Source organism: Equus caballus, chromosome 24 (assembly GCF_041296265.1).
Source record: "Equus caballus isolate H_3958 breed thoroughbred chromosome 24, TB-T2T, whole genome shotgun sequence".
Classification (NCBI taxonomy): domain Eukaryota; kingdom Metazoa; phylum Chordata; class Mammalia; order Perissodactyla; family Equidae; genus Equus; species Equus caballus.
The window spans coordinates 4900683-4926260 of NC_091707.1; positions in this window are offsets into that span (position 1 = coordinate 4900683).

A 25578-nucleotide genomic window follows, 5' to 3' on the forward strand; every position below is an offset into this window, starting at 1 on the left:
GTTGGGCATGCGCAACCACCTCTGAGACGTACCAGAACCACATGCCGTGCAGGCTGGAACCACCTACCGGACAGACCGGAATCACCTTTCGGGCATGCCGGAACCACCTGTCAGATGTGCCAGAAACACGTGCCGGAGACGCCGGAAGCACCTGCCAAGCACGTTGGAACCACCTGCTCAACTCGCCTGAACCACCTGCCGGACATGCCAAAATCACCTGCCGACTATGCCAGAACCACTTGGCGAACACTCCGGAATCACTTGCCGGGCATGCAGGAACCACCTCTCAGACATGCCAGAACCCCGTGCCAATGACCCCGGAAGCACCAGCCGAGCACGCCGGAACCACCTGCTCGACTCGCCAGAACCACCTGCCGATCACGCAAAAATCACCTGCCGGCTACGCCACAACCAGTTGGTGAACACTTTGGAATCACCTGCCAGGCTTGCTGGAACCACCTGCCAGTCATGCCAAAATCACCTGCCAACTACGCCAGAACCGCTTGGCGGACACTGCGGAAACACCTGTCGGGCCGGCTGGAACCACATCTCAGACGTGCCAGAAACGTGTTCATGAGATGCTGGAACCACACCCCGAACAGACGGATACCACCTGCCAGAACCGCCTGAACCACCTGCTGAGCACGCCGGAACCACCTGCTCGACTCACCGGTACCACCTCCCTGACACGCCAAAATCACCTGCTGGGCATGCCAGAACCACTTGGCGCACACTCCGGAATCATCTGCCGGACATGCCGGAACCAGCTCTCAGACACACCAGAACCAAGTGCCGGAGACGCCGGAAGCACCTGCCGAGCATGCCGGAGCCACCTGCTCGACTCGCCAGAAACACCTGCCGGACACGCCAAAATCACCTGCCGGGTACGCCAGAACCACCTGGCGGACACTACGGAATCACCTGCCACGCATGCCGGAACCACCTCTCAGACGTAGCGGAAGCACGTGCCAGACACGCCGGAAACACCAACCGGACAGACCGGAACCACCTGCCAAGAACGCCGGAGCCACCTGTTCGACTCGCTGGAACCACCTGCCGGACAGGCCAATATCAACTGCTGGCTATGCCAGAACCACCTGGGGGACAGTCCGGGATCACCTGCCAGCCATGGCGGAACCACCTCTCAGACGTACCAGAACCACCTGCCGGAGAAGCTGGAAACACGTCCTGGACAGAGTGGAACCACGTGACGGCCATGCCTGAACCACCTGCCGAGCACGGCGGAACCACCTGCCGGACACGCCAAAATCACCTGCGGGCTACGCCAGAACCACTTGGACGACTCTCCGAAATGACCTGCCAGGCATGTTGGAACCACCTCTCAGACGTGCCAGAAGCACGTGGCGGACAGTCCGGAATCACCTGTTGGGCATACGCAACCACCTCTGACACGTACCAGAACCACGTGCCGTGCACGCCGGAACCACCTACCGGACAGACCGGAATCAACTTTTGGGCATGCCGGAACCACCAGTCAGATGTGCCAGAAACACGTGCCGGAGATGCCGGAAGCACCTGCCGAGCACGTCGCAACCACCTGCTCAACTCGCCTGAACCACCTGCCGGACACGCCAAAATCACCTGCCCGCTACACCAGCACCACTTCGGGGACAAGCCGGAATCACCTGAGGGGCATGCCGGCACAGCCTCTCAGACTGAACCTCGTCCCGGACACCACAGAACCACCTGCCGGACAGACCGGAACCACCTGCCGGACACGCCGGAACCACCGGCTCCACCCGCCGGAACGACCGCTGGACATGCAAAATCACCTGCCGGCTACGCCGGAAACACTTGGCGAACACTCCAGAATCACCTGCCGGGCAAGCCGGAACCACCTCTCAGATATGCCAGAACCACGTGCCAATGACCCCGGAAGCACCTGCCGAGCACGCCGGAACCACCTGCTCGACTCGCCAGAACCACCTGCCGGACACGCAAAAATCACCTGCCGGCTACGCCACAACCAGTTGGGGAACACTTCGGAATCACCTGCCGGGCTTGCTGGAACCACCTTCCGGTCATGCGAATATCACCTGCTGGGTATGCCGGAACCACTTGGCGGACACTCCGGAATCATCTGCCGGACATGCCGGAACCAGCTCTCAGACACACCAGAACCAAGTGCCGGAGACGCCGGAAGCACCTGCCAAGCATGCCGGAGCCACCTGCTCGACTCGCCAGAAACACCTGCCGGACACGCCAAAATCACCTGCCGGGTATGCCAGAACCACCTGGCGGACACTACGGAATCACCTGCCGCGCATGCCGGAACCACCTCTCAGACGTGCCGGAAGCACGTGCCAGACACGCCGGAAACACCTACCGGACAGACCGGAACCACCTGCCAAGAACGCCGGAGCCACCTGTTTGACTCGCTGGAACCACCTACCGGACAGACCGGAATCACCTTTCGGGCATGCCGGAACCACCTGTCAGATGTGCCAGAAACACGTGCCGGAGACGCCGGAAGCACCTGCCAAGCACGTTGGAACCACCTGCTCAACTCGCCTGAACCACCTGCCGGACATGCCAAAATCACCTGCCGACTATGCCAGAACCACTTGGCGAACACTCCGGAATCACTTGCAGGGCATGCAGGAACCACCTCTCAGACATGCCAGAACCCCGTGCCAATGACCCCGGAAGCACCAGCCGAGCACGCCGGAACCACCTGCTCGACTCGCCAGAACCACCTGCCGGACACGCAAAAATCACCTGCCGGCTACGCCACAACCAGTTGGGGAAAACTGCGGAATCACCTGCCGGGCTTGCTGGAACCACCTGCCGGTCATGCCAAAATCACCTGCCAACTACGCCAGTACCACTTGGCGGACACTGTGGAAACACCTGTCGGGCCGGCCGGAACCACATCTCAGACGTGCCAGAACCATGTGCATGAGATGCTGGAACCACACCCCGAACAGACGGAAAACACCTGCCAGACCCGTCTGAACAACCTGCCGAGCACGCCGGAGCCACCTGCTCGACTCGCCGGAACCACCTACCTGACATGCCCAAATCACCAGCCGGGTATGCCAGAACCACTTGGCGGACACTCCGGAATCATCTGCCCGACATGCCGGAACCAGCTCTCAGACACACCAGAACCACGTGCCGGAGACTCCGGAAGCACCTGCCGAGCATGCCGGAGCCACCTGCTCGACTCGCCAGAAACACCTGCCGGACACGCCAAAATCACCTGCCGGGTACGCCAGAACCACCTGGCGGACACTCCGAAACCACCTGTCGCGCATGACGGAACCACCTCTCAGACGTGCCGGAAGCACGTGCCGGACACGCCGGAATCACCTACCGGACAGACCGGAACCACCTGCCGAGCACGCCGGAGCCACCTCTCAGATGTGCCGGAAGCACGTGCCAGACACGCCGGAAACACCTACCGGACAGACCGGAACCACCTGCCAAGAACGCCGGAGCCACCTGTTCGACTCGCTGGAACCTCCTCCCGGACAGGCCAATATCAACTGCTGGCTATGCCAGAACCACCTGGGGGACGGTCCGGGATCACCTGCCAGCCATGGCGGAACCACCTCTCAGACGTACCAGAACCACCTGCCGGAGAAGCTGGAAACACGTCCTGGACAGACTGGAACCACGTGACGGCCATGCCTGAACCACCTGCCGAGCACGGCGGAACCACCTGCCGGACACGCCAAAATCACCTGCGGGCTACGCCAGAACCACTTGGACGACTCTCCGAAATGACCTGCCGGGCATGTTGGAACCACCTCACAGACGTGCCAAAAGCACGTGGCGGACAGTCCGGAATCACCTGTTGGGCATACGCAACCACCTCTGACACGTACCAGAACAACGTGCCGTGCACGCCGGAACCACCTACCGGACAGACCGGAATCAACTTTTGGGCATGCCGGAACCACCAGTCAGATGTGCCAGAAACACGTGCCGGAGACGCCGGAAGCACCTGCCGAGCACGTCGCAACCACCTGCTCAACTCGCCTGAACCACCTGCCGGACACGCCAAAATCACCTGCCCGCTACACCAGGACCACTTCGGGGACAAGCCGGAATCACGTGAGGGGCATGCCGGCACAGCCTCTCAGACTGAACCTCGTGCCGGACACCACAGAACCACCTGCCGGACAGACCGGAACCACCTGCCGGACACGCCGGAACCACCGGCTCGACCCGCCGGAACGACCGCTGGACATGCAAAATCACCTGTCGGCCACGCCGGAAAAACTTGCTGAACACTCCGGAATCACCTGCCGGGCATGCCGGAACCACCTCTCAGATATGCCAGAACCATGTGCCAATGACCCCGGAAGCACCTGCCGAGCACTCCGGAACCACCTGCTCGACTCGCCAGAACCACCTGCCGGACACGCAAAAATCACCTGCCGGCTACGCCACAACCAGTTGGGGAACACTTCGGAATCACCTGCCGGGCTTGCTGGAACCACCTGCCGGTCATGCCAAAATCACCTGCCAACTACGCCAGTACCACTTGGCAGACACTATGGAAACACCTGTCGGGCCGGCCGGAACCACATCTCAGACGTGCCAGAACCATGTGCATGAGATGCTGGAACCACACCCCGAAAAGATGGAAAACACCTGCCAGACCCGTCTGAACAACCTGCCGAGCACGCCGGAGCCACCTGCTCGACTCGCCGGAACCACCTACCTGACATGCCCAAATCACCAGCCGGGTATGCCAGAACCACTTGGCGGACACTCCGGAATCATCTGATGGACATGCCGGAACCAGCTCTCAGAGACACCACAACCAAATGCCGGAGACGCCGGAAGCACCTGCCGAGAATGCCGGAGCCACCTGTTCGACTCGCCAGGAACACCTGCCGGACACGCCAAAATCACCTGCCGGGTACGCCAGAACCACCTGGCGGACACTCCGAAATCACCTGTCTCGCATGCCGGGACCAAATATCAGACGTGCCGGAAGCACGTGCCGGACACGCCGGAATCACCTACCGGACAGACCGGAACCACCTGCCGAGCACGCCGGAGCCACCTGTTCGACTCGCTGGAACCACCTGCCGGACAGGCCAATATCAACTGCTGGCTATGCCAGAACCACCTGGGGGACGGTCCGGGATCACCTGCCAGCCATGGCGGAACCACCTCTCAGACGTACCAGAACCACCTGCCAGAGAGGCTGGAAACACGTCCTTGACAGACTGGAACCACGTGACGGCCATGCCTGAACCACCTGCCGAGCACGGCGGAACAACCTGCAAGACACGCCAAAATCACCTGCGTGTTATGCCAGAACCACTTGGAGGACTCTCTGGGATGACCTGCCGGGCATGCCGGAACCACCTCTCAGACGTGCCAGAACCATGTGGCGGACAGTCCGGAATCACCTGTTGGGCATGCGCAACCACCTCTGAGACGTACCAGAACCACATGCCGTGCAGGCAGGAACCACCTACCGGACAGACCGGAATCACCTTTCGGGCATGCCGGAACCACCTGTCAGATGTGCCAGAAACACGTGCCGGAGACGCCGGAAGCACCTGCCAAGCACGTTGGAACCACCTGCTCAACTCGCCTGAACCACCTGCCGGACATGCCAAAATCACCTGCTGACTATGCCAGAACCACTTGGCGAACACTCCGGAATCACTTGCCGGGCATGCAGGAACCACCTCTCAGACATGCCAGAACCCTGTGCCAATGACCCCGGAAGCACCAGCCGAGCACGCCGGAACCACCTGCTTGACTCGCCAGAACCACCTGCCGATCACGCAAAAATCACCTGCCGGCTACGCCACAACCAGTTGGTGAACACTTTGGAATCACCTGCCGGGCTTGCTGGAACCACCTGCCGGTCATGCCAAAATCACCTGCCAACTACGCCAGAACCGCTTGGCGGACACTGCGGAAACACCTGTCGGGCCGGCTGGAACCACATCTCAGACGTGCCAGAAACGTGTTCATGAGATGCTGGAACCACACCCCGAACAGACGGATACCACCTGCCAGAACCGCCTGAACCACCTGCTGAGCACGCCGGAACCACCTGCTCGACTCACCGGTACCACCTCCCTGACACGCCAAAATCACCTGCCCGCTACACCAGCACCACTTCGGGGACAAGCCGGAATCACGTGAGGGGCATGCCGGCACAGCCTCTCAGACTGAACCTCGTGCCGGACACCACAGAACCACCTGCCGGACAGACCGGAACCACCTGCCGGACACGCCGGAACCACCAGCTCGACCCGCCGGAACGACCGCGGGACATGCAAAATCACCTGCCGGCTACGCCGGAAACACTTGGCGAACACTCCGGAATCACCTGCCGGGCATGCCGGAACCACCTCTCAGATATGCCAGAACCACGTGCCAATGACCCCGGAAGCACCTGCCGAGCACGCCGGAACCACCTGCTCGACTCGCCAGAACCACCTGCCGGACACGCTGAGATCACCTGCCGGCTACGCCACAACCAGTTGGGGAAAACTTCGGAATCACCTGCCGGATTTGCTGGAACCACCTGCCGGTCATGCCAAAATCACCTGCCAACTACGCCAGTACCACTTGGCGGACACTGTGGAAACACCTGTCGGGCCGGCCGGAACCACATCTCAGACGTGCCAGAACCATGTGCATGAGATGCTGGAACCACACCCTGAACAGACGGAAAACACCTGCCAGACCCGTCTGAACAACCTGCCGAGCACGCCGGAGCCACCTGCTCGACTCGCCGGAACCACCTACCTGACATGCCCAAATCACCAGCCGGGTATGCCAGAACCACTTGGCGGACACTCCGGAATCATCTGCCGGACATGCCGGAACCACCTCTCAGACACAACAGAACCACGTGCCGGAGACGCCGGAAGCACCTGCCGAGCATGCCGGAGCCACCTGCTCGACTCGCCAGAAACACCTGTCAGACACGCCAAAATCAACTGCCGGGTACGCCAGAACCACCTGGCGGACACTCCGAAATCACCTGTCGCGCATGCCGGAACCACCTCTCAGACGTGCCGGAAGCACGTGCCGGACACGCCGGAATCACCTACCGGACAGACCGGAACCACCTGCCGAGCACGCCGGAGCCACCTGTTCGACTCGCTGGAACCACCTGCCGGACAGGCCAATATCAACTGCTGGCTATGCCAGAACCACCTGGGGGACGGTCCGGAATCACCTGCCAGCCATGGCGGAACCACCTCTCAGACGTACCAGAATCACCTGCCGGAGAAGCTGGAAACACGTCCTGGACAGTCTGGAACAACCTGCCGGCCAAGCCTGAACCACCTGCCAAGCACAACGGAACAACCTGCCAGACACGCCAAAATCACCTGCGTGTTATGCCAGAACCACTTGAAGGACTCTCTGGGATGACCTGCCGGGCATGCCGGAACCACCTCTCACACGTGCCAGAACCATGTGGCGGACAGTCCGGAATCACCTGTTGGGCATGCGCAACCACCTCTGAGACGTACCAGAACCACATGCCGTGCAGGCTGGAACCACCTACCGGACAGACCGGAATCACCTTTCGGGCATGCCGGAACCACCTGTCAGATGTGCCAGAAACACGTGCCGGAGACGCCGGAAGCACCTGCCGAGCACGTCGCAACCACCTGATCAACTCGCCTGAACCACCTGCCGGACACGCCAAAATCACCTGCCCGCTACACCAGCACCACTTCGGGGACAAGCCGGAATCACGTGAGGGGCATGCCGGCACAGCCTCTCAGACTGAACCTCGTGCCGGACACCACAGAACCACCTGCCGGACAGACCGGAACCACCTGCCGGACACGCCGGAACCACCGGCTCGACCAGCCGGAACGACCGCTTGACATGCAAAATCACCTGCCGGCTACACCGGATACAAGTGGCGAACACTCCGGAATCACCTGACGGGCATGCCGGAACCACCTGTCAGATGTGCCAGAAACACGTGCCGGAGACGCCGGAAGCACCTGCCAAGCACGTTGGAACCACCTGCTCAACTCGCCTGAACCACCTGCCGGACATGCCAAAATCACCTGCCGACTATGCCAGAACCACTTGGCGAACACTCCGGAATCACTTGCCGGGCATGCAGGAACCACCTCTCAGACATGCCAGAACCCCGTGCCAATGACCCCGGAAGCACCAGCCGAGCACGCCGGAACCACCTGCTCGACTCGCCAGAACCACCTGCCGATCACGCAAAAATCACCTGCCGGCTACGCCACAACCAGTTGGTGAACACTTTGGAATCACCTGCCAGGCTTGCTGGAACCAACTGCCAGTCATGCCAAAATCACCTGCCAACTACGCCAGAACCGCTTGGCGGACACTGCGGAAACACCTGTCGGGCCGGCTGGAACCGCATCTCAGACGTGCCAGAAACGTGTTCATGAGATGCTGGAACCACACCCCGAACAGACGGATACCACCTGCCAGAACCGCCTGAACCACCTGCTGAGCACGCCGGAACCACCTGCTCGACTCACCGGTACCACCTCCCTGACACGCCAAAATCACCTGCTGGGCATGCCAGAACCACTTGGCGGACACTCCGGAATCATCTGCCAGACATGCCAGAACCAGCTCTCAGACACACCAGAACCAAGTGCCGGAGACGCCGGAAGCACCTGTCGAGCATGCCGGAGCCACCTGCTCGACTCGCCAGAAACACCTGCCGGACACGCCAAAATCACCTGCCGGGTATGCCAGAACCACTTCCGGGACAAGCCGGAATCACGTGAGGGGCATGCCGGCACAGCCTCTCAGACTGAACCTCGTGCCGGACACCACAGAACCACCTGCCGGACAGACCGGAACCACCTGCCGGACACGCCGGAACCACGGGTCGACCCTCCGGAACGACCGCTGGACATGCAAAATCACCTGCCGGCTATGCCGGAAACACTTGGCGAGCACTCCGGAATCACCTGCCGGGCATGCCGGAACCACCTCTCAGATATGCCAGAACCACGTGCCAATGACTCCGGAAGCACCTGCCGAGCACGCCGGAACCACCTGCTCGACTCGCCAGAACCACCTGCCGGACACGCAAAAATCACCTGCCGGCTACGCCACAACCAGTTGGGGAACACTTCGGAATCACCTGCCGGGCTTGCTGGAACCACCTGCCGGTCATGCGAAAATCACCTGCTGGGTATTCCAGAACCACTTGGCGGACACTCCGGAATCATCTGCCGGACATGCCGGAACCAGCTCTCAGACACACCAGAACCAAGTGCCGGAGACGCCGGAAGCACCTGCCGAGCATGCCGGAGCCACCTGCTCGACTCGCCAGAAACACCTGCCGGACACGCCAAAATCACCTGCCGGGTATGACAGAACCACCTGTCGGACACTACGGAATCACCTGCCGCGCATGCCGGAACCACCTCTCAGACGTGCCGGAAGCACGTGCCAGACACGCCGGAAACACCTACCGGACAGACCGGAACCACCTGCCAAGAACGCCGGAGCCACCTGTTCGACTCGCTGGAACCACCTGCCGGACAGGCCAATATCAACTGCTGGCTATGCCAGAACCACCTGGGGGACAGTCCGGGATCACCTGCCAGCCATGGCGGAACCACCTCTCAGACGTACCAGAACCACCTGCCGGAGAAGCTGGAAACACGTCCTGGACAGACTGGAACCACGTGACGGCCATGCCTGAACCACCTGCCGAGCACGGCGGAACCACCTGCCCGACACGCCAAAATCACCTGCGGGCTACGCCAGAACCACTTGGACGACTCTCTGAAATGACCTGCCGGGCATGTTGGAACCACCTCTCAGACGTGCCAGAAGCACGTGGCGGACAGTCCGGAATCACCTGTTGGGCATACGCAACCACCTCTGACACGTACCAGAACCACGTGCCGTGCACGCCGGAACCACCTACCGGACAGACCGGAATCAACTTTTGGGCATGCCGGAACCACCAGTCAGATGTGCCAGAAACACGTGCCGGAGACGCCGGAAGCACCTGCCGAGCACGTCGCAACCACCTGCTCAACTCGCCTGAACCACCTGCCGGACACGCCAAAATCACCTGCCCGCTACACCAGCACCACTTCGGGGACAAGCCGGAATCACGTGAGGGGCATGCCGGCACAGCCTCTCAGACTGAACCTCGTGCCGGACACCACAGAACCACCTGCCGGACAGACCGGAACCACCTGCCGGACACGCCGGAACCACCGGCTCGACCCGCCGGAACGACCGCTGGACATGCAAAATCACCTGCCGGCTACGCCGGAAACACTTGGCGAACACTCCAGAATCACCTGCCGGGCATGCCGGAACCACCTCTCAGATATGCCAGAACCACGTGCCAATGACCCCGGAAGCACCTGCCGAGCACGCCGGAACCACCTGCTCGACTCGCCAGAACCACCTGCCGGACACGCAAAAATCACCTGCCGGCTACGCCACAACCAGTTGGGGAACACTTCGGAATCACCTGCCGGGCTTGCTGGAACCACCTGCCGGTCATGCGAAAATCACCTGCTGGGTATGCCAGAACCACTTGGCGGACACTCCGGAATCATCTGCCAGACATGCCGGAACCAGCTCTCAGACACACCAGAACCAAGTGCCGGAGACGCCGGAAGCACCTGCCGAGCATGCCGGAGCCACCTGCTCGACTCGCCAGAAACACCTGCCGGACACGCCAAAATCACCTGCCGGGTACGCCAGAACCACCTGGCGGACACTCCGAAACCACCTGTCGCGCATGCCGGAACCACCTCTCAGACGTGCCGGAAGCACGTGCCGGACACGCCGGAATCTCCTACCGGACAGACCGGAACCACCTGCCGAGCACGCCGGAGCCACCTGTTCGACTCGCTGGAACCACCTGCCGGACAGGCCAATATCAACTGCTGGCTATGCCAGAACCACCTGGGGGACGGTCCGGAATCACCTGCCAGCCATGGCGGAACCACCTCTCAGACGTACCAGAACCACCTGCCGGAGAAGCTGGAAACACGTCCTGGACAGCCTGGAACCACGTGACGGCCATGCCTGAACCACCTGCCGAGCACGGCGGAACCCCCTGCCGGACACGCCAAAATCACCTGCGGGCTACGCCAGAACCACTTGGACGACTCTCCGAAAAGACCTGCCGGGCATGTTGGAACCACCTCTCAGACGTGCCAGAAGCACGTGGCGGACAGTCCGGAATCACCTGTTGGGCATACGCAACCACCTCTGACACGTACCAGAACCACGTGCCGTGCACGCCGGAACCACCTACCGGACAGACCGGAATCAACTTTTGGGCATGCCGGAACCACCAGTCAGATGTGCCAGAAACACGTGCCGGAGACGCCGGAAGCACCTGCCGAGCACGTCGCAACCGCCTGCTCAACTCGCCTGAACCACCTGCCGGACACGCCAAAATCACCTGCCCGCTACACCAGCACCACTTCGGGGACAAGCTGGAATTACGTGAGGGGCATGCTGGCACAGCCTCTCAGACTGAACCTCGTGCCGGACACCACAGAACCACCTGCCGGACAGACCGGAACCACCTGCCGGACACGCCGGAACCACCGGCTCGACCCGCCGGAACGACCGCTGGACATGCAAAATCACCTGCCGGCTACGCCGGAAACACTTTGCGAACACTCCAGAATCACCTGCCGGGCATGCCGGAACCACCTCTCAGATATGCCAGAACCACGTGCCAATGACCCCGGAAGCACCTGCCGAGCACGCTGGAACCACCTGCTCGACTCGCCAGAACCACCTGCCGGACACGCAAAAATCACCTGCCGGCTACGCCACAACCAGTTGGGGAACACTTCGGAATCACCTGCCGGGCTTGCTGGAACCACCTTCCGGTCATGCCAAAATCACCTGCCAACTACGCCAGTACCACTTGGTGGACACTGTTGAAACACCTGTCGCGCCGGCCGGAACCACATCTCAGACGTGCCAGAACCATGTGCATGAGATGCTGGAACCACACCCTGAACAGACGGAAAACACCTGCCAGACCCGTCTGAACAACCTGCCGAGCACGCCGGAGACACCTGCTCGACTCGCCGGAACCACCTACCTGACATGCCCAAATCACCAGCCGGGTATGCCAGAACCACTTGGCGGACACTCCGGAATCATCTGCCGGACATGCCGGAACCAGCTCTCAGACACACCAGAACCACGTGCCGGAGATGCCCGAAGCACCTGCCGAGCATGCTGGAGCCACCTGCTCGACTCGCCAGAAACACCTGTATGACACGCCAAAATCACCTGCCGGGTACGCCAGAACCACCTGGCGGACACTCCGAAATCACCTGTCGCGCATGCCGGAACCACCTCTCAGACGTGCCGGAAGCACGTGCCGGACACGCCGGAATCACCTACCGGACAGACCGGAACCACCTGCCGAGCACGCCGGAGCCACCTGTTCGACTCGCTGGAACCACCTGCCGGACAGGCCAATATCAACTGCTGGCTATGCCAGAACCACCTGGGGGACGGTCCGGAATCACCTGCCAGCCATGGCGGAACCACCTCTCAGACGTACCAGAACCACCTGCCGGAGAAGCTGGAAACACGTCCTGGACAGTCTGGAACCACCTGCCGGCCAAGCCTGAACCACCTGCCAAGCACAACGGAACAACCTGCCAGACACGCCAAAATCACCTGCGTGTTATGCCAGAACCACTTGGAGGACTCTCTGGGATGACCTGCCGGGCATGCCGGAACCACCTCTCAGACGTGCCAGAACCATGTGGCGGACAGTCCGGAATCACCTGTTGGGCATGCGCAACCACCTCTGAGACGTACCAGAACCACATGCCGTGCAGGCTGGAACCACCTACCGGACAGACCGGAATCACCTTTCGGGCATGCCGGAACCACCTGTCAGATGTGCCAGAAACACGTGCCGGAGACGCCAGAAGCACCTGCCAAGCACGTTGGAACCACCTGCTCAACTCGCCTGAACCACCTGCCGGACATGCCAAAATCACCTGCCGACTATGCCAGAACCACTTGGCGAACACTCCGGAATCACTTGCCGGGCATGCAGGAACCACCTCTCAGACATGCCAGAACCCCGTGCCAATGACCCCGGAAGCACCAGCCGAGCACGCCGGAACCACCTGCTCGACTCGCCAGAACCACCTGCCGATCACGCAAAAATCACCTGCCGGCTACGCCACAACCAGTTGGTGAACACTTTGGAATCACCTGCCAGGCTTGCTGGAACCACCTGCCAGTCATGCCAAAATCAGCTGCCAACTACGCCAGAACCGCTTGGCGGACACTGCGGAAACACCTGTCGGGCCGGCTGGAACCACATCTCAGACGTGCCAGAAACGTGTTCATGAGATGCTGGAACCACACCCCGAACAGACGGATACCACCTGCCAGAACCGCCTGAACCACCTGCTGAGCACGCCGGAACCACCTGCTCGACTCACCGGTACCACCTCCCTGACACGCCAAAATCACCTGCTGGGTATGCCAGAACCACTTGGCGGACACTCCGGAATCATCTGCCGGACATGCCGGAACCAGCTCTCAGACACACCAGAAGCAAGTGCCGGAGACGCCGGAAGCACCTGCCGAGCATGCCGGAGCCACCTGCTCGACTCGCCAGAAACACCTGCCGGACACGCCAAAATCACCTGCCGGGTATGCCAGAACCACCTGGCGGACACTACGGAATCACCTGCCGCGCATGCAGGAACCACCTCTCAGACGTGCCGGAAGCACGTGCCAGACACGCCGGAAACACCTACCGGACAGACCGGAACCACCTGCCAAGAACGCCGGAGCCACCTGTTCGACTCGCTGGAACCACCTGCCGGACAGGCCAATATCAACTGCTGGCTATGCCAGAACCACCTGGGGGACAGTCCGGGATCACCTGCCAGCCATGGCGGAACCACCTCTCAGACGTACCAGAACCGCCTGCCGGAGAAGCTGGAAACACGTCCTGGACAGACTGGAACCACGTGACGGCCATGCCTGAACCACCTGCCGAACACGGCGGAACCACCTGCCGGACACGCCAAAATCACCTGCGGGCTACGCCAGAACCACTTGGACGACTCTCCGAAATGACCTGCCGGGCATGTTGGAACCACCTCTCAGACGTGCCAGAAGCACGTGGCGGACAGTCCGGAATCACCTGTTGGGCATACGCAACCACCTCTGACACGTACCAGAACCGCGTGCCGTGCACGCCGGAACCACCTACCGGACAGACCGGAATCAACTTTTGGGCATGCCGGAACCACCAGTCAGATGTGCCAGAAACACGTGCCGGAGACGCCGGAAGCACCTGCCGAGCACGTCGCAACCACCTGCTCAACTCGCCTGAACCACCTGCCGGACACGCCAAAATCACCTGCCCGCTACACCAGCACCACTTCGGGGACAAGCCGGAATCACGTGAGGGGCATGCCGGCACAGCCTCTCAGACTGAACCTCGTGCCGGACACCACAGAACCACCTGCCGGACAGACCGGAACCACCTGCCGGACACGCCGGAACCACCGGCTCGACCCGCCAGAACGACCGCTGGACTTGCAAAATCACCTGCCGGCTACGCCGGAAACACTTCGCGAACACTCCAGAATCACCTGCCGGGCATGCCGGAACCACCTCTCAGATATGCCAGAACCACGTGCCAATGACCCCGGAAGCACCTGCCGAGCACGCCGGAACCACCTGCTCGACTCGCCAGAACCACCTGCCGGACACGCAAAAATCACCTGCCGGCTACGCCACAACCAGTTGGGGAAAACTTCGGAATCACCTGCCGGGCTTGCTGGAACCACCTGCCGGTCATGCCAAAATCACCTGCCAACTACGCCAGTACCACTTGGCGGACACTGTGGAAACACCAGTCGGGCCGGCCGGAACCACATCTCAGACGTGCCAGAACCATGTGCATGAGATGCTGGAACCACACCCTGAACAGACGGAAAACACCTGCCAGACCCGTCTGAACAACCTGCCGAGCACGCCGGAGCCACCTGCTCGACTCGCCGGAACCACCTACCTGACATGCCCAAATCACCAGCCGGGTATGCCAGAACCACTTGGCGGACACTCCGGAATCATCTGCCGGACATGCCGGAACCAGCTCTCAGACACACCAGAACCACGTGCCGGAGACGCCGGAAGCACCTGCCGAGCATGCCGGAGCCACCTGCTCGACTCGCCAGAAACACCTGTCGGACACGCCAAAATCACCTGCCGGGTACGCCAGAATCACCTGGCGGACACTCCGAAATCACCTGTCGCGCATGCCGGAACCACCTCTCAGACGTGCCGGAAGCACGTGCCGGACATGCCGGAATCACCTACCGGACAGACCGGAACCACCTGCCGAGCACGCCGGAGCCACCTGTTCGACTCGCTGGAACCACCTGCCGGACAGGCCAATATCAACTGCTGGCTATGCCAGAACCACCTGGGGGACGGTCCGGAATCACCTGCCAGCCATGGCGGAACCACCTCTCAGACGTAGCAGAACCACCTGCCGGAGAAGCTGGAAACACGTCCTGGACAGTCTGGAACCACCTGCCGGCCAAGCCTGAACCACCTGCCAAGCACAACGGAACAACCTGCCAGACACGCCAAAATCACCTGCGTGTTATGCCAGAACCACTTGGAGGACTCTCTGGGATGACCTGCCGGGCATGCCGGAACCACCTCTCAGACGTGCCAGAACCATGTGGCGGACAGTCCGGAATCACCTGTTGGGCATGCGCAACCACCTCTGACACGTACCAGAACCACATGCTGTGCAGGCTGGAACCACCTACCGGACAGACCGGAATCACCTTTCGGGCATGCCGGAACCACCTGTCAGATGTGCCAGAAACACGTGCCGGAGACGCCGGAAGCACCTGCCAAGCACGTTGGAACCACCTGCTCAACTCGCCTGAACCACCTGCCGGCCATGCCAAAATCACCTGCCGACTATGCCAGAACCACTTGGCGAACACTCCGGAATCACTTGCCGGGCATGCAGGAACCACCTCTCAGACATGCCAGAACCCCGTGCCAATGACCCCGGAAGCACCAGCCGAGCACGCCGGAACCACCTGCTCGACTCGCCAGAACCACCTGCCGATCACGCAAAAATCACCTGCCGGCTACGCCACAACCAGTTGGTGAACACTTTGGAATCACCTGCCAGGCTCGCTGGAACCACCTGCCAGTCATGCCAAAATCACCTGCCAACTACGCCAGAACCGCTTGGCGGACACTGCGGAAACACCTGTCGGGCCGGCTGGAACCACATCTCAGACGTGCCAGAAACGTGTTCATGAGATGCTGGAACCACACCCCGAACAGACGGATACCACCTGCCAGAACCGCCTGAACCACCTGCTGAGCACGCCGGAACCACCTGCTCGACTCAACGGTACCACCTCCCTGACACGCCAAAATCACCTGCTGGGCATGCCAGAACCACTTGGCGCACACGCCGGAATCATCTGCCGGACATGCCGGAACCAGCTCTCAGACACACCAGAACCAAGTTCCGGAGACGCCGGAAGCACCTGCCGAGCATGCCGGAGCCACCTGCTCGACTCGCCAGAAACACCTGCCGGACACGCCAAAATCACCTGCCGGGTATGCCAGAACCACTTCGTGGACAAGCCGGAATCACGTGAGGGGCATGCCGGCACAGCCTCTCAGACTGAACCTCGTGCCGGACACCACAGAACCACCTGCCGGACAGACCGGAACCACCTGCCGGACACGCCGGAACCACCGGCTCGACCCTCCGGAACGACCGCTGGACATGCAAAATCACCTGCTGGCTACGCCGGAAACACTTGGCGAGCACTCCGGAATCACCTGCCGGGCATGCCGGAACCACCTCTCAGATATGCCAGAACCACGTGCCAATGACTCCGGAAGCACCTGCCGAGCACGCCGGAACCACCTGCTCGACTCGCCAGAACCACCTGCCGGACACGCAAAAATCACCTGCCGGCTAGGCCACAACCAGTTGGGGAACACATCGGAATCACCTGCCGGGCTTGCTGGAACCACCTGCCGGTCATGCGAAAATCACCTGCTGGGTATGCCAGAACCACTTGGCGGACACTCCGGAATCATCTGCCGGACATGCCGGAACCAGCTCTCAGACACACCAGAACCAAGTGCCGGAGACGCCGGAAGCACCTGCCGAGCATGCCGGAGCCACCTGCTCGACTCGCCAGAAACACCTGCCGGACACGCCAAAATCACCTGCCGGGTATGCCAGAACCACCTGTCGGACACTACGGAATCACCTGCCGCGCATGCCGGAACCACCTCTCAGACGTGCCGGAAGCACGTGCCAGACACGCCGGAAACACCTACCGGACAGACCGGAACCACCTGCCAAGGACGCTGGAGCCACCTGTTTGACTCGCTGGAACCACCTGCCGGACAGGCCAATATCAACTGCTGGCTATGCCAGAACCACCTGGGGGACAGTCCGGGATCACCTGCCAGCCATGGCGGAACCACCTCTCAGACGTACCAGAACCACCTGCCGGAGAAGCTGGAAACACGTCCTGGACAGACTGGAACCACGTGACGGCCATGCCTGAACCACCTGCCGAGCACGGCGGAACCACCTGCCGGACACGCCAAAATCACCTGCGGGCTACGCCAGAACCACTTGGACGACTCTCCGAAATGACCTGCCGGGCATGTTGGAACCACCTCTCAGACGTGCCAGAAGCACGTGGCGGACAGTCCGGAATCACCTGTTGGGCATACGCAACCACCTCTGACACGTACCAGAACCACGTGCCGTGCACGCCGGAACCCCCTACCGGACAGACCGGAATCCACTTTTGGGCATTCCGGACCACCAGTCAGATGTGCCAGAAACACGTGCCGGAGACGCCGGAAGCACCTGCGGAGCACGTCGCAACCACCTGATCAACTCGCCTGAACCACCTGCCGGACACGCCAAAATCACCTGCCCGCTACACCAGCACCACTTCGGGGACAAGCCGGAATCACGTGAGGGGCATGCCGGCACAGCCTCTCAGACTGAACCTCGTGCCGGACACCACAGAACCACCTGCCGGACAGACCGGAACCACCTGCCGGACACGCCGGAACCACCGGCTCGACCCGCCGGAACGACCGCTGGACATGCAAAATCACCTGCCGGCTATGCCGGAAACACTTGGCGAACACTCCGGAATTACCTGCCGAGCATGCCGGAGCCACCTGCTCGACTCGCCAGAAACACATGTCGGACACGCCAAAATCACCTGCCGGGTACGCCAGAACCACCTGGCGGACACTCCGAAACCACCTGTCGCGCATGCCGGAACCACCTCTCAGACGTGCCGGAAGCACGTGCCGGACACGCAGGAATCACCTAACAGACAGACCGGAACCACCTGCCGAGAACGCCGGAACCACCTGCTCGACTCGCCAGAACCACCTGCCGGACACGCAAAAATCACCTGCCGGCTACGCCACAACCAGTTGGGGAAAACTGCGGAATCACCTGCCGGGCTTGCTGGAACCACCTGCCGGTCATGCCAAAATCACCTGCCAACTACGCCAGTACCACTTGGCGGACACTGTGGAAACACCTGTCGGGCCGGCCGGAACCACATCTCAGACGTGCCAGAACCATGTGCATGAGATGCTGGAACCACACCCTGAACAGACGGAAAACACCTGCCAGACCCGTCTGAACAACCTGCCGAGCACGCCGGAGCCACCTGCTCGACTCGCCGGAACCACCTACCTGACATGCCCAAATCACCAGCCGGGTATGCCAGAACCACTTGGCGGACACTCCGGAATCATCTGCCGGACATGCCGGAACCAGCTCTCAGACACAACAGAACCACGTGCCGGAGACGCCGGAAGCACCTGCCGAGCATGCCGGAGCCACCTGCTCGACTCGCCAGAAACACCTGTCGGACATGCCAAAATCACCTGCTGGGTACGCCAGAACCACCTGGCAGACACTACGGAATCACCTGTCGCGCATGCCGGAACCACCTCTCAGACGTGCCGGAAGCACGTGCCGGACACGCCGGAATCACCTACCAGACAGACCGGAACCACCTGCCGAGCACGCCGGAGCCACCTGTTCGACTCGCTGGAACCACCTGCCGGACAGGCCAATATCAACTGCTGGCTATGCCAGAACCACCTGGGGGACGGTCCGGAAACAGCTGCCAGCCATGGCGGAACCACCTCTCAGACGTACCAGAACCACCTGCCGGAGAAGCTGGAAACACGTCCTGGACAGTCTGGAACCACCTGCCGGCCAAGCCTGAACCACCTGCCAAGCACAACGGAACAACCTGCCAGACACGCCAAAATCACCTGCGTGTTATGCCAGAACCACTTGGAGGACTCTCTGGGATGACCTGCCGGGCATGCCGGAACCACCTCTCAGACGTGCCAGAACCATGTGGCGGACAGTCCGGAATCACCTGTTGGGCATGCGCAACCACCTCTGAGACGTACCAGAACCACATGCCGTGCAGGCTGGAACCACCTACCGGACAGACCGGAATCACCTTTCGGGCATGACGGAACCACCTGTCAGATGTGCCAGAAACACGTGCCGGAGACGCCGGAAGCACCTGCCAAGCACGTTGGAACCACCTGCTCAACTCGCCTGAACCACCTGCCGGACATGCCAAAATCACCTGCCGACTATGCCAGAACCACTTGGCGAACACTCCGGAATCACTTGCCGGGTATGCAGGAACCACCTCTCAGACATGCCAGAACCCCGTGCCAATGACCCCGGAAGCACCAGCCGAGCACGCCGGAACCACCTGCTCGACTCGCCAGAACCACCTGCCGATCACGCAAAAATCACCTGCCGGCTACGCCACAACCAGTTGGTGAACACTTTGGAATCACCTGCCAGGCTTGCTGGAACCACCTGCCAGTCATGCCAAAATCACCTGCCAACTACGCCAGAACCGCTTGGCGGACACTGCGGAAACACCTGTCGGGCCTGCTGGAACCACATCTCAGACGTGCCAGAAACGTGTTCATGAGATGCTGGAACCACACCCCGAACAGACGGATACCACCTGCCAGAACCGCCTGAACCACCTGCTGAGCACGCCGGAACCACCTGCTCGACTCACCGGTACCACCTCCCTGACACGCCAAAATCACCTGCTGGGTATGCCAGAACCACTTGGCGGACACTCCGGAATCATCTGCCGGACATGCCGGAACCAGGTCTCAGACACACCAGAACCAAGTGCCGGAGACGCCGGAAGCACCTGCCGAGCATGCCGGAGCCACCTGCTCGACTCGCCAGAAACACCTGCCGGACACGCCAAAATCACCTGCCGGGTATGCCAGAACCACTTCGGGGACAAGCCGGAATCACGTGAGGGGCATGCCAGCACAGCCTCTCAGACTGAACCTCGTGCCGGACACCACAGAACCACCTGCCAGACAGACCGGAACCACCTGCCGGACACGCCGGAACCACTGGCTCGACCCGCCGGAACGACCGCTGGACATGCAAAATCAGCTGCCGGCTACGCCGGAAACACTTGGCGAACACTCCGGAATCACCTGCCGGGCATGCCGGAACCACCTCTCAGATATGCCAGAACCACGTGCCAATGACCCCGGAAGCACCTGCCGAGCACGCCGGAACCACCTGCTCGACTCGCCAGAACCACCTGCCGGACACGCAAAAATCACCTGCCGGCTACGCCACAACCAGTTGGGGAACACTTCGGAATCACCTGCCGGGCTTGCTGGAACCACCTGCTGGTCATGCGAAAATGACCTGCTGGGTATGCCAGAACCGCTTGGCGGACACTCCGGAATCATCTGCCGGACATGCCGGAACCAGCTCTCAGACACACCAGAACCAAGTGCCGGAGACGCCGGAAGCACCTGCCGAGCATTCCGGAGCCACCTGCTCAACTCGCCAGAAACACATGTCGGACACGCCAAAATCACCTGCCGGGTACGCCAGAACCACCTGGCGAACACTCCGAAACCACCTGTCGCGCATGCCGGAACCACCTCTCAGACGTGCCGGAAGCACGTGCCGGACACGCCGGAATCACCTACCAGACAGACCGGAACCACCTGCCGAGCACGCCGGAACCACCTGCTCGACTCGCCAGAACCACCTGCCGGACACGCAAAAATCACCTGCCGGCTACGCCACAACCAGTTGGGGAAAACTTCGGAATCACCTGCCGGGCTTGCTGGAACCACCTGCCGGTCATGCCAAAATCACCTGCCAACTACGCCAGTACCACTTGGCGGACACTGTGGAAACACCTGTCGGGCCGGCCGGAACCACATCTCAGACGTGCCAGAACCATGTGCATGAGATGCTGGAACCACACCCTGAACAGACGGAAAACACCTGCCAGACCCGTCTGAACAACCTGCCGAGCACGCCGGAGCCACCTGCTCGACTCGCCGGAACCACCTACCTGACATGCCCAAATCACCAGCCGGGTATGCCAGAACCACTTGGCGGACACTCCGGAATCATCTGCCGGACATGCCGGAACCAGCTCTCAGACACACCAGAACCACGTGCCGGAGACGCCGGAAGCACCTGCCGAGCATGCCGGAGCCACCTGCTCGACTCGCCAGAAACACCTGCCGGACACGCCAAAATCACCTGCCGGGTATGCCAGAACCACCTGTCGGACACTACGGAATCACCTGCCGCGCATGCCGGAACCACCTCTCAGACGTGCCGGAAGCACGTGCCAGACACGCCGGAAACACCTACCGGACAGACCGGAACCACCTGCCAAGAACGCCGGAGCCACCTGTTTGACTCGCTGGAACCACCTCCCGGACAGACCAATATCAACTGCTGGCTATGCCAGAACCACCTGGGGGACAGTCCGGGATCACCTGCCAGCCATGGCGGAACCACCTCTCAGACGTACCAGAACCACCTGCCGGAGAAGCTGGAAACACGTCCTGGACAGACTGGAACCACGTGACGGCCATGCCTGAACCACCTGCCGAGCACGGCGGAACCACCTGCCGGACACGCCAAAATCACCTGCGGGCTACGCCAGAACCACTTGGACGACTCTCCGAAATGACCTGCCGGGCATGTTGGAACCACCTCTCAGACATGCCAGAAGCACGTGGCGGACAGTCCGGAATCACCTGTTGGGCATACGCAACCACCTCTGACACGTACCAGAACCACGTGCCGTGCACGCCGGAACCACCTACCGGACAGACCGGAATCCACTTTTGGGCATGCCGGAACCACCAGTCAGATGCGCCAGAAACACGTGCCGGAGACGCCGGAAGCACCTGCGGAGCACGTCGCAACCACCTGATCAACTCGCCTGAACCACCTGCCGGACACGCCAAAATCACCTGCCCGCTACACCAGCACCACTTCGGGGACAAGCCGGAATCACGTGAGGGGCATGCCGGCACAGCCTCTCAGACTGAACCTCGTGCCGGACACCACAGAACCACCTGCCGGACAGACCGGAACCACCTGCCGGACACGCCGGAACCACCGGCTCGACCCGCCGGAACGACCGCTGGACATGCAAAATCACCTGCCGGCTACGCCGGAAACACTTGGCGAACACTCCGGAATCACCTGCCGGGCATGCCGGAACCACCTCTCAGATATGCCAGAACCACGTGCCAATGACCCCGGAAGCACCTGCCGAGCACGCGGGAACCACCTGCTCGACTCGCCAGAACCACCTGCCGGACACGCAAAAATCACCTGCCGGTTACGCCACAACCAGTTGGGGAACACTTTGGAATCACCTGCCAGGCTTGCTGGAACCACCTGCCAGTCATGCCAAAATCACCTGACAACTACGCCAGAGCCGCTTGGCGGACACTGCGGAAACACCTGTCGGGCCGGCTGGAACCACATCTCAGACGTGCCAGAAACGTGTTCATGAGATGCTGGAACCACACCCCGAACAGACGGATACCACCTGCCAGAACCGCCTGAACCACCTGCTGAGCACGCCGGAACCACCTGCTCGACTCACCGGTACCACCTCCCTGACACGCCAAAATCACCTGCTGGGTATGCCAGAACCACTTGGCGGACACTCCGGAATCATCTGCCGGACATGCCGGAACCAGCTCTCAGAAACACCAGAACCAAGTGCCGGAGACGCCGGAAGCACCTGCCGAGCATGCCGGAGCCACCTGCTCGACTCGCCAGAAACACCTGCCGGACACGCCAAAATCACCTGCCGGGTATGCCAGAACCACCTGTCGGACACTACGGAATCACCTGCCGCGCATGCCGGAACCACCTCTCAGACGTGCCGGAAGCACGTGCCAGACACGCTGGAAACACCTACCGGACAGACTGGAACCACCTGCCAAGAACGCCAGAGCCACCTGTTTGACTCGCTGGAACCACCTGCCGGACAGGCCAATATCAACTGCTGGCTATGCCAGAACCACCTGGGGGACAGTCCGGGATCACCTGCCAGCCATGGCGGAACCACCTCTCAGACGTACCAGAACCACCTGCCGGAGAAGCTGGAAACACGTCCTGGACAGACTGGAACCACGTGACGGCCATGCCTGAACCACCTGCCGAGCACGGCGGAACCACCTGCCGGACACGCCAAAATCACCTGCGGGCTACGCCAGAACCACTTGGACGACTCTCCGAAATGACCTGCCGGGCATGTTGGAACCACCTCTCAGACATGCCAGAAGCACGTGGCGGACAGTCCGGAATCACCTGTTGGGCATACGCAACCACCTCTGACACGTACCAGAACCACGTGCCGTGCACGCCGGAACCACCTACCGGACAGACCGGAATCCACTTTTGGGCATGCCGGAACCACCAGTCAGATGTGCCAGAAACACGTGCCGGAGACGCCGGAAGCACCTGCGGAGCACGTCGCAACCACCTGATCAACTCGCCTGAACCACCTGCCGGACACGCCAAAATCACCTGCCCGCTACACCAGCACCACTTCGGGGACAAGCCGGAATCACGTGAGGGGCATGCCGGCACAGCCTCTCAGACTGAACCTCGTGCCGGACACCACAGAACCACCTGCCGGACAGACCGGAACCACCTGCCGGACACGCCGGAACCACCGGCTCGACCCGCCGGAACGACCGCTGGACATGCAAAATCACCTGCCGGCTACGCCGGAAACACTTGGCGAACACTCCGGAATCACCTGCCGGGCATGCCGGAACCACCTCTCAGATATGCCAGAACCACGTGCCAATGACCCCGGAAGCACCTGCCGAGCACGCTGGAACCACCTGCTCGACTCGCCAGAACCACCTGCCGGACACGCAAAAATCACCTGCCGGCTACGCCACAACCAGTTGGGGAAAACTGCGGAATCACCTGCCGGGCTTGCTGGAACCACCTGCCGGTCATGCCAAAATCACCTGCCAACTACGCCAGTACCACTTGGCGGACACTGTGGAAACACCTGTCGGGCCGGCCGGAACCACATCTCAGACGTGCCAGAACCATGTGCATGAGATGCTGGAACCACACCCTGAACAGACGGAAAACACCTGCCAGACCCGTCTGAACAACCTGCCGAGCACGCCGGAGCCACCTGCTCGACTCGCCGGAACCACCTACCTGACATGCCCAAATCACCAGCCGGGTATGCCAGAACCACTTGGCGGACACTCCGGAATCATCTGCCGGACATGCCGGAACCAGCTCTCAGACACAACAGAACCACGTGCCGGAGACGCCGGAAGCACCTGCCGAGCATGCCGGAGCCACCTGCTCGACTCGCCAGAAACACCTGTCGGACATGCCAAAATCACCTGCTGGGTACGCCAGAACCACCTGGCAGACACTACGGAATCACCTGTCGCGCATGCCGGAACCACCTCTCAGACGTGCCGGAAGCACGTGCCGGACACGCCGGAATCACCTACCAGACAGACCGGAACCACCTGCCGAGCACGCCGGAGCCACCTGTTCGACTCGCTGGAACCACCTGCCGGACAGGCCAATATCAACTGCTGGCTATGCCAGAACCACCTGGGGGACGGTCCGGAAACAGCTGCCAGCCATGGCGGAACCACCTCTCAGACGTACCAGAACCACCTGCCGGAGAAGCTGGAAACACGTCCTGGACAGTCTGGAACCACCTGCCGGCCAAGCCTGAACCACCTGCCAAGCACAACGGAACAACCTGCCAGACACGCCAAAATCACCTGCGTGTTATGCCAGAACCACTTGGAGGACTCTCTGGGATGACCTGCCGGGCATGCCGGAACCACCTCTCAGACGTGCCAGAACCATGTGGCGGACAGTCCGGAATCACCTGTTGGGCATGCGCAACCACCTCTGAGACGTACCAGAACCACATGCCGTGCAGGCTGGAACCACCTACCGGACAGACCGGAATCACCCTTCGGGCATGACGGAACCACCTGTCAGATGTGCCAGAAACACGTGCCGGAGACGCCGGAAGCACCTGCCAAGCACGTTGGAACCACCTGCTCAACTCGCCTGAACCACCTGCCGGACATGCCAAAATCACCTGCCGACTATGCCAGAACCACTTGGCGAACACTCCGGAATCACTTGCCGGGTATGCA